Source organism: Paramisgurnus dabryanus, chromosome 1, assembly GCF_030506205.2.
Source record: "Paramisgurnus dabryanus chromosome 1, PD_genome_1.1, whole genome shotgun sequence".
In the NCBI taxonomy this organism is placed as follows: Eukaryota; Metazoa; Chordata; class Actinopteri; order Cypriniformes; family Cobitidae; genus Paramisgurnus; species Paramisgurnus dabryanus.
Genome location: NC_133337.1, coordinates 72,468,757 through 72,484,544, shown reverse-complemented (window position 1 = coordinate 72,484,544; position 15,788 = coordinate 72,468,757). Strand labels below are relative to the sequence as shown.

General features: G+C 36.0%; 1 long non-coding RNA gene across 1 annotated transcript; it reads left to right on the top strand.

The window, feature by feature from the left end:
- The first annotated feature begins 11,937 nt into the window (after positions 1-11,937).
- On the top strand, positions 11,938-13,535 carry LOC135734475 (uncharacterized). Its single transcript, XR_010527353.2, has 3 exons — positions 11,938-13,011; positions 13,101-13,166; positions 13,241-13,535. It is a non-coding gene; the product is annotated as an uncharacterized lncRNA (long non-coding RNA).
- The last annotated feature ends 2,253 nt before the right edge of the window (positions 13,536-15,788 follow it).

Below are 15,788 nucleotides of genomic sequence, written 5' to 3'. Positions count from 1 at the left end.
AGTCAAATCAGGCAATATCAGATTAGAACTTCGTTTTAGGCAACCTCTCCAAAATACGATAACGCTGATCGTATATGCGATTTATGATTCCATTCTGGAAATATCTAATCGCCGACAGGTTATGATTGATTACTATTAATCATGAACACTCTGCAACTAACGAGCCTAATGGATAAAGTCTCATGCAACACACATTTCCTAGGAGTGGTGCTGTGTGACCATTTACCAGCTGACCCCTTAAGAACATTGCCTGCCATGGTCATAATTAATACACACCCGTCCGGACTCCCCGGCGAAGATTGGTTATCTATTTACATAAACAAATACGGAGTGGGTTGTTTTTTTGACAGTTTTGGCAACAGGCCGGATCATTACCGTTTTCCCCATCAAATCAATGACTTTTTAAATCTCAATTCCGTAACAGTGCAATACTCTGCCAAGCAAGTCCAGGATTTCTCAGCAGATACCTGCGGTCAGCATTGTGTTTTTTTCCTGTATAATATGTGCTAGTGATGCAAAGTCCGATTCATTTTCGCGAACTGGCTCTTTTCGGACAGTTCGGCTCATTGAACCGGTTCAAAAACCGGTTCCTGACGTCATCAAGAAATTACATTACTACGCATTTATTGTATCAATGAAACATTCAAATAAAGTAGTTTGTGTCAACACATTAAAACATTTAAATAAAAAGTTGTTTTTGTGAAGGCATAGCTGATTTATTGCCTTGCATTCACAAGTTAGTAATGTTTGTGGTAACAGCAGTGTTCGAATTATGTCAAAGCTTATGGGGGGTCCCCTAGCTAAGCCCCACCCCCGGCCAAGCTCCACCCCCCTCATTATAGGGTCGCTGTGATTTCACAACGTAAGATGTGATCGTCCTTGATCAACAATCATCTGATCCTGGTTTTAATCAAAGAAACCCCAAATTACCCTTAACTCAAACTCTAAAAAAAAGTTTACCCCTCAAATTAGTGTGAAACACTGGCAAGGGCAGAACTTTTAAACAGAATAGGGGTGAAATGGGGTGGACGCATTCTTAAATTACATAATTTTACTATATAGTAGTGGTTAAAAATGGATGATTACATTGCGTTTTTTGAGTCATAGATTGAATAATTTTCGGATCAGCAAAACTGGAAATTATGAGCATATAAAAATAGAAAAGAACAAAGTTACAAATAAAGCAAGATCTAACAGTAGTATTTAGGTACATAAATAGAATCAAATGAATAATAACACTGTCTTCTTCACTGTATAAATTACATATAATTAATCTTTTTAAAGATACATAATTTTAAAGATAGTTATCATGCCACCAGGTTGAAGGTTGCTGTCCCCAGCACTCACAGCAGCCCCATTCGCGTAATTTGCGGGTGGTATACGTCCCCACCGCTTTATGACCTAGTTGTTTGTGCCCCAACTTCCGACCACGAAGTAATTCTTGCGTTCATAATCATAATTAGGGTCCATATTCATTTAAAACGCATGGACAACGCATGACGCGCCGCCGCTTTCTGCTTTTCAAAGCGGTCGCCTGTGAACACGAGTTTTGTTTTAGACGCGTCTATTTGAGTGCACTTGCTGCACGTTTAGATTTAAAATAAACTTGAGCGCAACTTGATACCTTGATAAAAGGTAAATATTAATGTAAAAAAAGGTAAAAATCTACCGGTAAGTTATATATGTAACAATGATTAATCTATTAATAGTTATTCTTCATCTATTTCATGCAAACGCTAGGGGAAAATATATAGGGGAAAACATTTGTTCCTTTTCAGCAGTTGATAACTTGATAAAAGGTAAATGTCGTATTTTTTATATCTACCGGTAAGTTATATATGTAACATTGATTAATCTATTAATAGTTATTCTTCATCTATTTCATGCAAAACGCTAGGGGAAAAAATATAGGGGAAAACATTTGATCCTTTTCAGCAGTTTTTCAATAAGTTTAATTGAATAATATTAAAATACCTTATGGTAGGGCTGCATGATTATGGCAAAATCATAACTGTTTTTAGACTATTTGCATTGAATTGGAAACAATATTTTTGGAAAATATATTAATTGCAAGGCTGCAAAGAATAGTGCACTGAGGATTTAATTATATTATTTTAATATAGTCAGTGGTGAACTAAAGTGGGCCGGTCTAAGACATGAAACTCCAGGGCTGAAAATGAGTCCCACTTCGGCCCTGCATGTTACATTTTTCCAAGGTTTAAAAAAACACATGCAAAAGATACTTTCTACAAATAATTATTTATTTCTGAAAGATGCGTAGTTGAGCGATAGGCTAAGTATTAAAGAGACTATCATTTATTATCATTTAAGCGTGATTTCTTCTGCTTTCCTAATAAAATATTTTGTGTGACTGGGTTGACCAGTCAGTCTGAGTGGATAGCTTTGCCACTGTTATGAAATAATTGTTTGAGAAGATTTTTTAAAAAACCCTTAAACCTAAAGATTACTAAAGATTCTTACCGCAACTGAGGTAAAAAATACTCCACACGCAGATAGATCTCGTCTGTCAATTCCTCCAGAAAACAGCATGAGGTGCACTTGCGAGTTTCTTTATTTCGGACAGAAGTCATTTGAATTATTTTATTGCGAAATTGGGACAAATAATGGATAGTATCGCTTTGTGACACGCAAAATGAGGATTTTAAATTTATGCAGTATTTTAATTTTAATAAAAACCAGGGGACCCCCCTAATTTATATTTTTGTGCTTTATGGGGTGTCCCTTAAGGCGTATAGGAGGTCCGGGACCCCCCCAGACCCCCTTCAATTCGAACACTGGGTAACAGTTTAAATCGCGGATCATAAATAATAAAAAAATAGTAAATGCCAGATATAATTGACCAGTTTTGACAAGCCTACAACTTGAATAAGATTCCTAAAAGACACTGATGCACAATTGCGGATTTGTGTAATAATAAATAAACTTGTGTGTTAAACTCATTGGTCTTCCTTAAACAACTACAATGATTTGCATGCAAAATAAATCGTTTTAAAAACTAAAGCTTTCTAATAAAAGAAACATATCAAGAAACGAATAAAACAAAAAAACTTCGCGTATCAGGCTCGTTCAAATCCTCGGTGATTCACACGCAGTGTCAGCAACTCATCCGTCAGAATCGTCGGCAATCCTCGCCTCGGCAATCATCGACAAACTTCGTTCGTGTCTTTACGAGTCCGACGTGCTATTTTGGCTGTGCGTCCTGCGTCATCAACCCGGAACCTATGCCCAAAACTAAAGTTCGATTCAGTTCGATTTGCGAACCGGCTCGACTGGTTACTTCCTGAGAACCGTCTCAAAAGAACGATTAGTTCAAGAACCTAACATCACTAATATGTGCATGGATCGTGAATATGAAAATGTTTTAAAAAAGTATACAGATGATCTGCTTAAAAATGACAACATGGTATCGTGTTTTGTGAAAAAGCTAAAACCGTCTGATTGTTATAAGAATGTGTTTAAATGTGTTCAATGTGTGCAGACCGGATACATGTTTGTGTAATGTTTTTTGTTTATTCAGTAAATACACTATTAACCAAAACAAGATTTTTCAGAAAGATTGTTTTTTTTATTAATACAGACCAGGGCTCTGAACCGGTTCAAGGAACGAAAACGAAAACCGGAAACGAACGAAATTTTAACAGGAACAAAAACGAAAACGAAAACAAAATCAATTTTAATCGTTCTGAACAGAAACGTTTATTTAAAATTACCATTAACCGGTTAATAACGTTATTTTATCGTTTTCTTTAATATTGTACTTATCAGTGACCAATCATGATTTGAACAGTACAACACGTGACTTTGACGCATCAAGCGTGAGTGACTTTGACACATAGCGTGAGTGAAATGCCCGCGCAGCAGTCATCGAGTCTCCGGCCCGATAGCATTTGTCTTAAATAACCACAAAGCTACCCATCAAATGTTCAGAGGTATGTTTAAGTTAAAACTTGCTTGGAAATATGAAGATGCAAACTCAAAAAAGCCAGGGGACTTATACCACTGTCAATAACTTTTTAGATGGGTCGCCACCAAGAAATTCCTTTTCGTTATTATTTTTCTTACGACAAGCTGTCTTAACACGTCTGTCTGCAATATTGAAGGATGTGGGGGAGAAGTACAGTAGCCGGGAATCACTGAGGTAACTTACAGAGGCACATTTAACATAAACATCCAGCAGAGTATGCTGCGGTTTCAACCAGAAAAAGACATGGTTGAAAACGGGTCGTTTTTTCAGCTGTTTATACTTAAAATGAATGCAGGTATTTCTTTTGTGGTTTTAACAATTAATGAAATGTTGAAGTTTAGTTATATCATGTGTTATGTTATTATTTTTGTGTGAAAATTAGTCTGGATGCATGCATTTGTTAAAGTATAGCCTGAATTAAAATAACGTTATTAACCGGTATTTTTTCTAAGTAAACCGTTTTCGGAACGTAAATGTTCAATGAGGAACGCAAAAACGGAAACGTTAAAATATCGATTCTGCTCGGAGTGAAACGATTGATATTTTTTTTCGTTTTTAAGCCCTGATACAGACATTCAACAACAACAACAATGTAAAAAAAAAATTTGAAACGTAACCATTTGTTATAATCTAGATGGGGTGATTTAAACAGGGGCTCATCCAATAGAATAACAGATGCTCGAGCCCGAGATTTTCGTTTTTTACTTTTACCATAAGGAGCCGGAACACCAGGTGATGTGGCCGGTGATTTAAAAGTCTGAACAGCCTGTCTGACGGCATGGTTTGGGAGTATAGAATAAGGCAAATTTAACAATGAGATCGCCTCTAAAAACTCTGACCAGCCTACAGGTCTGTGTTCGTCTCTGATCTTATGCGTCTTCCCCTAAACACAAATTCCCCTGAACCTGTCCATGAAGATAAATCTTTAGCTTTAGACATTTTATCTAAAATGTACCTGATGTTTTTTAAAACTTTTTTGCGGTGCATTGTTTAAACACATCAGTCACAACATCGTCTGTAGCATCATCCTTAACAGCCAAGTAGTTTGCTCCTTATCTGCGTGATCAGATGGGGGAAGGCTTAATGTTAAAGTGTTGACTTCCCGGTCTCGGTGTTTTGCGATTGTTAAAAATCTCTGTAAAGCGTTCGAGTACAGCTTTGCCTTTTCATAAACATCCAAATCATTTCTGTGCAAAATATTTCGTATAGATTCATCCATATCGCTCTCGACATTCTGTTGAATAGATTCACGAGGGGATTTGGTCTTTAGTTTATCCAGTTGGTGCTGCGGGACTAGATACATTTTCTCCGAAAATTCCATGCTCTGGTTTTTATCTAGCGGCAATCAGGCTGGTAATAAAAGGGATAGCGACGCTTAGGAGGGGTAGAAGGAAACCACCCTGCTGGTTTATCAAACGTCTCTTTCGTCCGACACCAATCTTCTTGTCCGCAAAGATTTTTCTCTCACGTTTCTTCTTTTTCGGTTTTTGGTATTGTACATGCTTTAGAGGTATATGTCCGTGTAATAAATTAAGAGCTAGTTCGCACAATGCCACAACGAAATCATCCGTGGCAGATTGTAGAATAACACGTCTCTGTTTGGGTGATGATTTTAATAGAAGTTTTAAAAGAGGGAGGTTTCTACAAAGTCTATCAGACATTTTCATACTCTTTGTTTTCTTTTCCGGACGTACACCACTGGATGTGGTGAAAGCAAATCTGTTCTGAGACGATACACCTCCGGTGTTTTGGCTTTATAGTCAATCATACCCAAAAGGTTGACTGGTCGCGTCTTTGTAAGCTTCCATAAAATATTTTGTTTCTCTGGGGTACATTTGTCTGGCTAGAACAATGACCTGATTTGTGTCTCAGGGTTTTTTAAAAAGAATTAGATAATTTGTGTTCAAAGCTATAGTCCTGCTCGACTTTCCCTGGCAAAATAAATTCTGTACAATATAAATAACGCTCAAGTTTCTGTGGTGTACATACTGAGTGAATGCCTTTTCCACTTCGATGTTTCCAGAAGCATCACGCATGACGTCGTCTAGAATTAGCAGAGATGTTTTATTAACAGGAAACAAATGATCATCATTCAGAGTCTGTGGAATCCCTTCAATGAATTTAATTTTGTACATTCTTGATATTTCTTCATACATACCCGCTCGCGTGTGTGTGTGTGTATGTACAGTATGTGCGTGAGTTTTTAATTTAAAATGTCTTAACTCGGAAGGATCTGGATCACAGGTCATTTCATCTGAGATCAATCCGCACCTAATAGCCTGAATCACTTACTGATTCACACGACACAAGTCATCAGCCGTTTCCTCAAGTTCACGTCAGGTAAGTGTTTGTAAATAAATTTTAATTTTAGACTATATTAAATTGGCAAAGACGCAAATACTCAACGTTTTTGTAAAGATATAAGTTATATAAAGGTGTGTTATGTTATGTGTCCGAGTTAAAGTGGAGCTATTTTAGTTAAGGTTACCGGACAGGGTTTAGGACTTTTTAGTCTTAATTATAATTGTTGACTTAATTCTGTATGTTCAGTCTGTATGATAAGTGAATAAAGCTTTTGTTTTTATGTTACTGAAGTTAATTATTTGTTAACAACACCAGCATAAATTATTTGATAAATAATTTTAAAAAGTTTATTAAAAATTCCCAAATAATAAATATTAATTGAAGTAACACATAAAACATTGAGTAAATACTTAAATTTTAATTGACAGAGTCTTTGCTGTAAGTTTTTAAAGATTCAACTGATTAAAACATTTTAGTTGAATGAACTATAAAGCTAGTTGAGCAAACATAATTTTTTATATTTGAGTCAAGTTTGGGCCATCTAAAAAACATCAATCCAGGTAACACTTTGGAGTCAGAAATTGAGTGAACGTAAAATTTCTGTGGAACTAGTTACTAAAAAATAATTCATTGAGCCAACAATTTATTTTTTACAGTGCATACAAAGTGCGAAGCATAGCTTGTCGGTCATATTTGTAGGGCAAAAAAGATTCATCCTATTTCTTTTTATAACCTCATTGTGTGCTAGATCACGGAATTTTCTGCGAGCACCACCACCTCCATTTTTGCTTCTGACAATAGACACATTTAACATCAGATTGCCATCAACGCACACGTCCGTGTTGCTTTGCATGATTTTTTCAAGCTGATCTGACAGCACGGAGATGCTATAATCGTTGGCGGAGGTAAGCAGTGCATTTACGTCGGCCGATAAGGATTCTCCCCATAATAAAACATGCATTATTCCACCTGCGCCCCCTAATATTCTAGATAGAGAGACTATTTCATCTAGAACACCATCCAAAAATAGAACGTACGAGGCCATATCTGTAGAAGCTATTGACCTCATATTTATATTCCTACGTATTTCCAGACTGTTAAATCTTGTACAAGGAACGATGGTTTAGCCATTAAATTCACCCCCGTCTCTCACGAGCCTCTCAACATCTTCGGGCGTTAGACCCATATCATCCATTTCAGAATTGTGATGGGGGTCGTCTGACCCCTCACCACGCTGTTGAACATGTAAATTCTTGGATGCCCCATCGAGAACCTGATGGTCGTTTAGATGAGCGTTTGGTACCTCTGGTTCAATTTGATTATTGATAAAATCGGTATCTGAAGCCCCAGGTTCAATCTGCTGATTTATAAAACCAAAAACTTGATGCGTATTTAAAACATCCTGATCATCCGTGGCAGATTGTAGAATAACACGTCTCTGTTTGGGTGATGATTTTAATAGAAGTTTTAAAAGAGGGAGGTTTCTACAAAGTCTATCAGACATTTTCATACTCTTTGTTTTCTTTTCCGGACGTACACCACTGGATGTGGTGAAAGCAAATCTGTTCTGAGACGATACACCTCCGGTGTTTTGGCTTTATAGTCAATCATACCCAAAAGGTTGACTGGTCGCGTCTTTGTAAGCTTCCATAAAATATTTTGTTTCTCTGGGGTACATTTGTCTGGCTAGAACAATGACCTGATTTGTGTCTCAGGGTTTTTTAAAAAGAATTAGATAATTTGTGTTCAAAGCTATAGTCCTGCTCGACTTTCCCTGGCAAAATAAATTCTGTACAATATAAATAACGCTCAAGTTTCTGTGGTGTACATACTGAGTGAATGCCTTTTCCACTTCGATGTTTCCAGAAGCATCACGCATGACGTCGTCTAGAATTAGCAGAGATGTTTTATTAACAGGAAACAAATGATCATCATTCAGAGTCTGTGGAATCCCTTCAATGAATTTAATTTTGTACATTCTTGATATTTCTTCATACATACCCGCTCGCGTGTGTGTGTGTGTATGTACAGTATGTGCGTGAGTTAATATTTAAAATGTCTTAACTCGGAAGGATCTGGATCACAGGTCATTTCATCTGAGATCAATCCGCACCTAATAGCCTGAATCACTTACTGATTCACACGACACAAGTCATCAGCCGTTTCCTCAAGTTCACGTCAGGTAAGTGTTTGTAAATAAATTTTAATTTTAGACTATATTAAATTGGCAAAGACGCAAATACTCAACGTTTTTGTAAAGATATAAGTTATATAAAGGTGTGTTATGTTATGTGTCCGAGTTAAAGTGGAGCTATTTTAGTTAAGGTTACCGGACAGGGTTTAGGACTTTTTAGTCTTAATTATAATTGTTGACTTAATTCTGTATGTTCAGTCTGTATGATAAGTGAATAAAGCTTTTGTTTTTATGTTACTGAAGTTAATTATTTGTTAACAACACCAGCATAAATTATTTGATAAATAATTTTAAAAAGTTTATTAAAAATTCCCAAATAATAAATATTAATTGAAGTAACACATAAAACATTGAGTAAATACTTAAATTTTAATTGACAGAGTCTTTGCTGTAAGTTTTTAAAGATTCAACTGATTAAAACATTTTAGTTGAATGAACTATAAAGCTAGTTGAGCAAACATAATTTTTTATATTTGAGTCAAGTTTGGGCCATCTAAAAAACATCAATCCAGGTAACACTTTGGAGTCAGAAATTGAGTGAACGTAAAATTTCTGTGGAACTAGTTACTAAAAAATAATTCATTGAGCCAACAATTTATTTTTTACAGTGCATACAAAGTGCGAAGCATAGCTTGTCGGTCATATTTGTAGGGCAAAAAAGATTCATCCTATTTCTTTTTATAACCTCATTGTGTGCTAGATCACGGAATTTTCTGCGAGCACCACCACCTCCATTTTTGCTTCTGACAATAGACACATTTAACATCAGATTGCCATCAACGCACACGTCCGTGTTGCTTTGCATGATTTTTTCAAGCTGATCTGACAGCACGGAGATGCTATAATCATTGGCGGAGGTAAGCAGTGCATTTACGTCGGCCGATAAGGATTCTCCCCATAATAAAACATGCATTATTCCACCTGCGCCCCCTAATATTCTAGATAGAGAGACTATTTCATCTAGAACACCATCCAAAAATAGAACGTACGAGGCCATATCTGTAGAAGCTATTGACCTCATATTTATATTCCTACGTATTTCCAGACTGTTAAATCTTGTACAAGGAACGATGGTTTAGCCATTAAATTCACCCCCGTCTCTCACGAGCCTCTCAACATCTTCGGGCGTTAGACCCATATCATCCATTTCAGAATTGTGATGGGGGTCGTCTGACCCCTCACCACGCTGTTGAACATGTAAATTCTTGGATGCCCCATCGAGAACCTGATGGTCGTTTAGATGAGCGTTTGGTACCTCTGGTTCAATTTGATTATTGATAAAATCGGTATCTGAAGCCCCAGGTTCAATCTGCTGATTTATAAAACCAAAAACTTGATGCGTATTTAAAACATCCTGATCTAAGACCATACTCTGCTCTGGCGGGCCATGTGCCAGTGAACCCACCGTATTTATTAAATCTGCGAAACCGTCTACAATAGCGTGATTTCTATTCATAGCTCTGACAGTTTCTATCAGCCTTTGCATCCCCAATGCGAAATCAGTTTCAGTCTTTTTTTTTGTTCAGACCGCTCTTCTCTGCGATTTACCAGGAATAGTTAATACCAGTTTAGGCAATTTCGCTGCAACACCAGAGATCGAATTTTTAGTTTTTAAATAATCAGACAAAATGTTGGAACGAAAACAGTAAAACATTTATACGTACCAATAGCCTTAAGAGCGTGCATATCATGAATGCTGGGTCTCATTTGTTTTCTGAGAATCTACTGAACCTACTGGTAACTTGTTTGCCACGTAGCAATAAAAAATACTAAAAACCTTGATTATTCTGGTTAGTCACATTGTACTGCTATTATTTTGAACAAGACTGTATACAATCGTGGCCAAAAATATTAGCACCCTTGGTAAATATGATCAAATAAGGCTGTGAAAATTCATCTGCATTGTTAATCCTTTTGATTTTTCATTAAAAAAAATTCACAAAAATGTATTATTTTATTGAATAATAAGAATTTAAAATGGGGGGAAATATGATTATGAAATAAATGTTTTTCTCTAATACACATTGTCCAAAATTATTAGCCAAGACCTCCTGGGAAAACCAGATTGCTGCTGGTAAAGTTGTCAGTGAGACCAGCGCCCGTCGCATCATCCAGGTGAATGCTGCACATTGCTGGTGGTTTAGAAGATTCCCCATTACATATGTAAAGTGATTTGAGTACTGCAGAAAAGCATTTTCTCAAAATAAGTGTCAATATAACATTTGTCACCAAAAATCATTTCAATTGCGGAAACACAGACAAAGTTGTGGCCAAATTAAGACTAAAAAAGGCCAAAAATGGCCTCAACAACCCATAAGGCTTGAAGAGGCTTGCAAGTAAGAACATATCTCGAAATAGGGAGTAAATTGTTCCCCTGGGAAGCAAATGCTGTCCAAAATTGCCCCAATTGAAATACATGGAAAGCAATGCGGTTTTTCTACTATGATATCTATTATGTACAGCATTTTTTAATGTACATTTCTGCATAACCGTGTAACAAAGACAAGTGAGTGGGCTCATTTTACTCCGGCATCCAATCAGTATCTCAGGATTCTTACAAACATATTAATCCACACCCCTAGCAACCAAATACAGTACCCTAGCAACAGAATAAACAAAGTATTATATCTCTTCATCAGATCATCATAGACATGGAGGTTGGACCCTTTAACTTGTGACTCGAGAGTATAATCACTAGTGGGTGCAGTAGTTATAACGGGCCAGCATTCGTCAAACTTTTATGACCCCCTCCCCCACCCGGTGACAGTTGCTATCTGACAGGTCGTTTTTATGACCCTTTGACAGGGGGGGCGGGACCATCAATCAAAAGCTGTACAAGTTGTCAACTTTAGACAGAAAGTATTTAATGGTTTTATTGCCGGTCATTTAGAGTGATTGTTTTTCCTGAGTGTGTTTTATGTCAAGCTTATGGTGTCATGTTTAATGACGGCTCGTGTTTCGACATTTGCTGTTTATTGACATTTGATGTCAGATCTCAACCATCCTCCCTCCTTTGCTCGCCCCGTGCGCTTCTCAATACTGACTTTCACACCGCGGGTGTGTTGTTGAATCTAAAGTTATGCAACAGCATAAGTTTATTTAAAGGCAATCACTAATCATATATATATATATATATATTAGATGTACCAGGCTACGCTTAAAGCCGATGTTTTCTATCGAGCTATAGTTTCTGATCAGACACAAAGTCTGAACTAAATAAAATTTTAAACGGTTCACGAAGTCCGGGAATCTTTTCATGACCTGGTCTACAGTTTCACGCGTATTAAAGATCCGGCGGTGTCTGACAAAGCGTCGGGTGATTGTTCATATCTGTCATTTAAAATAAAGTTAATAAATGTAATTCTGTCCACTATGGCAAAATAGGAATTTATTTTAGATTTAGGGGAATCTTTAATCATGTCTCTGATTAAAACTTTTGATTGTAACATCACAAGTTATTTAATTAAATATTCTGTATATGGGTATAGTTTAAGCAATGACCTGAGCCATTACCTTCGGAGCCGTCAATACTACATTCTTTAGACGATAGTCTAAACTAAATAAATTTTTAAACGGTTCAGGAATTCCGTGAATCTTTTCATAACCTGCACTATAGTTTCACGCGTATTAAAGATCCGGCGGTGCCTGACAAAGCGCCGGGTGAGTGTTCATATCTGCCATTTTAAAATAATGTTAATAAATGTAATTCTGTCCACTATGGCAAAATAGGATTTTATTTTAGATTTAGTGGAATCTTTAACCAAGTCTCTGATTAAGACATGTGTATACGTGCACAGATGGTGACAGAGAAACTTATATATGACGTTAATAATCTTTTAAATGTTTTTAAGACGTATTCACCCCATTTTGGGGTTTTATTTTTAATTAAAGGCTTCTTAAAACATGTGTGAATATGTGTATATTATACAAAGAGTCTTATATTGTCTGCTCTGACAAAAATAAAGTATTTTTTAGGTTTAGTGGAATTGACAGCGTGTGTCTTATAAATACAACTTGATAATACGTTTGTTTTGTAAAGAGACTTCTTTAAAGTCACGCAAGAATAAAATATTTTAGTTGTAACTGGTTAAACTTAAAGCCGATATTTTCTTTCGAACTAGTCTATTTTCTGTTCAGACACAAAGTTTTCTGATGCTGATATTATGTCAGTGTGTGTTTGTGTGGGGGTCGTGTGATGTAATCTTTGAAAGTTTATGACCGAACCTTTATTGGGGAGCGACAAGAGATCTCCCGGAATCAGTTTGGATGGAGCAGAGCTGTTATACTCAAGTCTATTGGTATGTATGTGTTTCGCTGTGTTCGTTCCAGTATTTTGTATGATTTATTTAAAAACTAAAAATTCGATCTCTGGTATTGCAGCGAAATTGTCTAAACTGGTATTAACTATTCCTGGTAAATCGCGGAGAAGAGTGGCCTGAACAAAAAAGTCAGACCGAGACTAGAACCTCCCGCAGCGTAACACGGAAATCTTGGAACAAAAGAGACGCCGACTGGCTCGTGTTGTCCGGTGTGTTTTTATTTAATCCTGTTACAATAGATTTAAACAAACTGGTTTGGTTTAATATTTTCTAATAACATGTGTTATCTGTTTTAAAGGTTTGGATATCAGAGGCAAAGCGAACGTTGTGTGTACTATTGCAAAATATATAGCGGATCTCCACGGTACGTTTATCTTGCATAAGAAAATTGTTTTATTTAGATATTTGTCCTAATAACTTGTTTTTATCTGTTTACAGGTTAGGATACAGACCACAACGCTTTGGACGTATCTTTAAAAAAGATTAAAATCAGAGACTTTTTGGATTTGTCTGGGGATATTTTAAACATTTTGTGGCAAATTGGATTTAAAACATTTCGGATACTGGATACCTAGTTTGATTTGTCCACAGAGCTTGTTTAAGACGTTTTCACCGCATTTTAGGGTTTATTTTTAATTAAAGGCTTCTTAAAACATGTGTGAAAATGTGTATATTATACAATGAGTCTTATATTGTCTGCTCTGACATAAATAAATTTTTATATTAGATTTTAGATCAATTGACTGTGTGTGTTTTATGTCAAGCGTATGCTGTTATGTTTAATGACGGCTCGTGTGACAGCTTGTGTTTAGGCATTTGATGTCAGATATCACCCTTCCTCCCTCCTTTCGCACAAGACCTGCATTCTTTCACAGGGGTGCGTGTTGTAAAGCGATTAAAGATTTCTAAAACTCAATGTTGGTAAAACAATCCCCCATTACGGTGTCAAAAAAGTAAAATGTTTATTTTAGATTTAGACAAATCATGAACAATGCTACGATTAAAACATTTGTTTGTAACATCACAAGTTATTTAATGAAATATTCCGTATACGTGTATAGTTTAAGCAATGATCTGAGCCATAACCTTCGGAGCCGGCAATACTATAATCTTTAGACGAAAGTCTAAACTAAATAAAATTTTAAACGATTCATGAGTTCCGTGAATCTTTTTCATGACCTGCTCTATAGATTCACACGTATTAAAGATCCGACGCTGCCTGACAAAGCGCCGGGGGTGAGTGTTCATATATGCCGTTTTAAAATAACCTTAATAAATGTAATTCTGTCCACTATGACAAAATAGGATTTTATTTTAGATTTAGGGGAGTCTTTAACCAAGTCTCTGACTAAGACATGTGTATACGTGCACAGATGGTGACAGAGAAACTTATATATGACGTTAATAAACTTTTAAATGTTTTTAAGACGTATTCACCCCATTTTGGGGTTTTATTTTTAATTAAAGGCTTCTTAAAACATGTGTTAATATGTGTATATTATACAAAGAGTCTTATAGTGTATGCTCTGACAAAAATAAATTATTATTTTAGATTTTAGGACAAATGACTGCGTCTATCTTATAAATACAACTTGATATATACGTTTGTTTTGTCAATAGACTTCTTTAAAGTCACGCAAGAATAAAATATTTTAGTTGTAACTGGTTAAACTTAAATGTACTATTATCTATTTAACTATAAGCTATATTTTCTGAGCAGATATTTTTTCCGTTTCTGATGCTGGTCTTATAACAGTGTGTGTGAGATGATGGCTGTTCACAGCAGGTGGCGGGTTGTAAACTAGGGTCTTTTTAAAAACTGTAGTGGTAAAAAATGTAATAGCACATTGACAAAAATAAAGCATTTGGTTGTAACAAATTATTTAATGAAATATTCAGTATGTGTATAGCGATGAACGGTGTCAAAATCACCGGGGTCCCAACAATACTATAGTCTTTAGACTAAAGGGTATTTATTTTAATATAAATAAAATCTTAATCTTTTCGTGCACAATATTCTGATCATGCCATTAGATTGTGTACCAGCGTTTACAATAGAGAACATACGCGGATGAGTGTTCATATACACCGTTAAGAAACTTTTTTTTAAACGATTAAAGACATTTTCAAATCATCTTATGGGGTTTGTTTTAAATTAATGACATCTTAAAACCAACAGGGAATATGTGTTTATTACACAATAAAATGTAATTCTGGCCGCTCTGACAAAATAAGGGTTTAATTTTAGATTTAGTGAATTCTTTAATCAAGGCTCTGATTAAAACACATGAATGCGCGAACCACAGTTTGCCAGAGAACGTACGCTGAAGCGCTCTTATGGCGTTAAGAACCTTTTTATTGTTTAAGACATTTTGACCCCATTTCCTGGTTTTGTGTCCGCTGTGGATCCCAACCTCTATGTGTTTATTATACAACAAATGCAATTCTGTCAGCATTTCTAATTTAGAACGCCTTTGATTTAAACATGAGGGTTTTAAAATGAAACGGCCATGTGACTTTTATGACAAAAGCTATTCGATCTTAATTTTTTGTTTTAACATCCAAAAGTTTTATACACAGTCCATAATTAAACAACTAGGTGTGTATGAGTAAGATTATATCTAATGTCACACGAGCAGCACCAAATCGCGCATGTGTCTGTGTGTGTGTGTGTGCATCCAGGCTGTTTATGTGTGGGCGTGTTTATGAGCCTGTGTCTATGCAAGGTGTGTGTGCGTGTGTGTGTGTGTGTGTGTGTGTGTGTGTGTGTGTGTTTGCATGGGGGTCTATGATGTCTCTGTTTGTTACTAAAGTTTTGATATTAAGTCTGTGTCCTCATTGACAATAAGTAAGGGTTTTTAGATGTAGGCTTTATTACACAGATACTGATTAAATCATGTTATGCATTATTTGCGATTTAAAGAAACTTAAAAGGTTTAAGACATTTTATCTCACATTGTGGTGTTGTTTTTTAATTAATGTAACC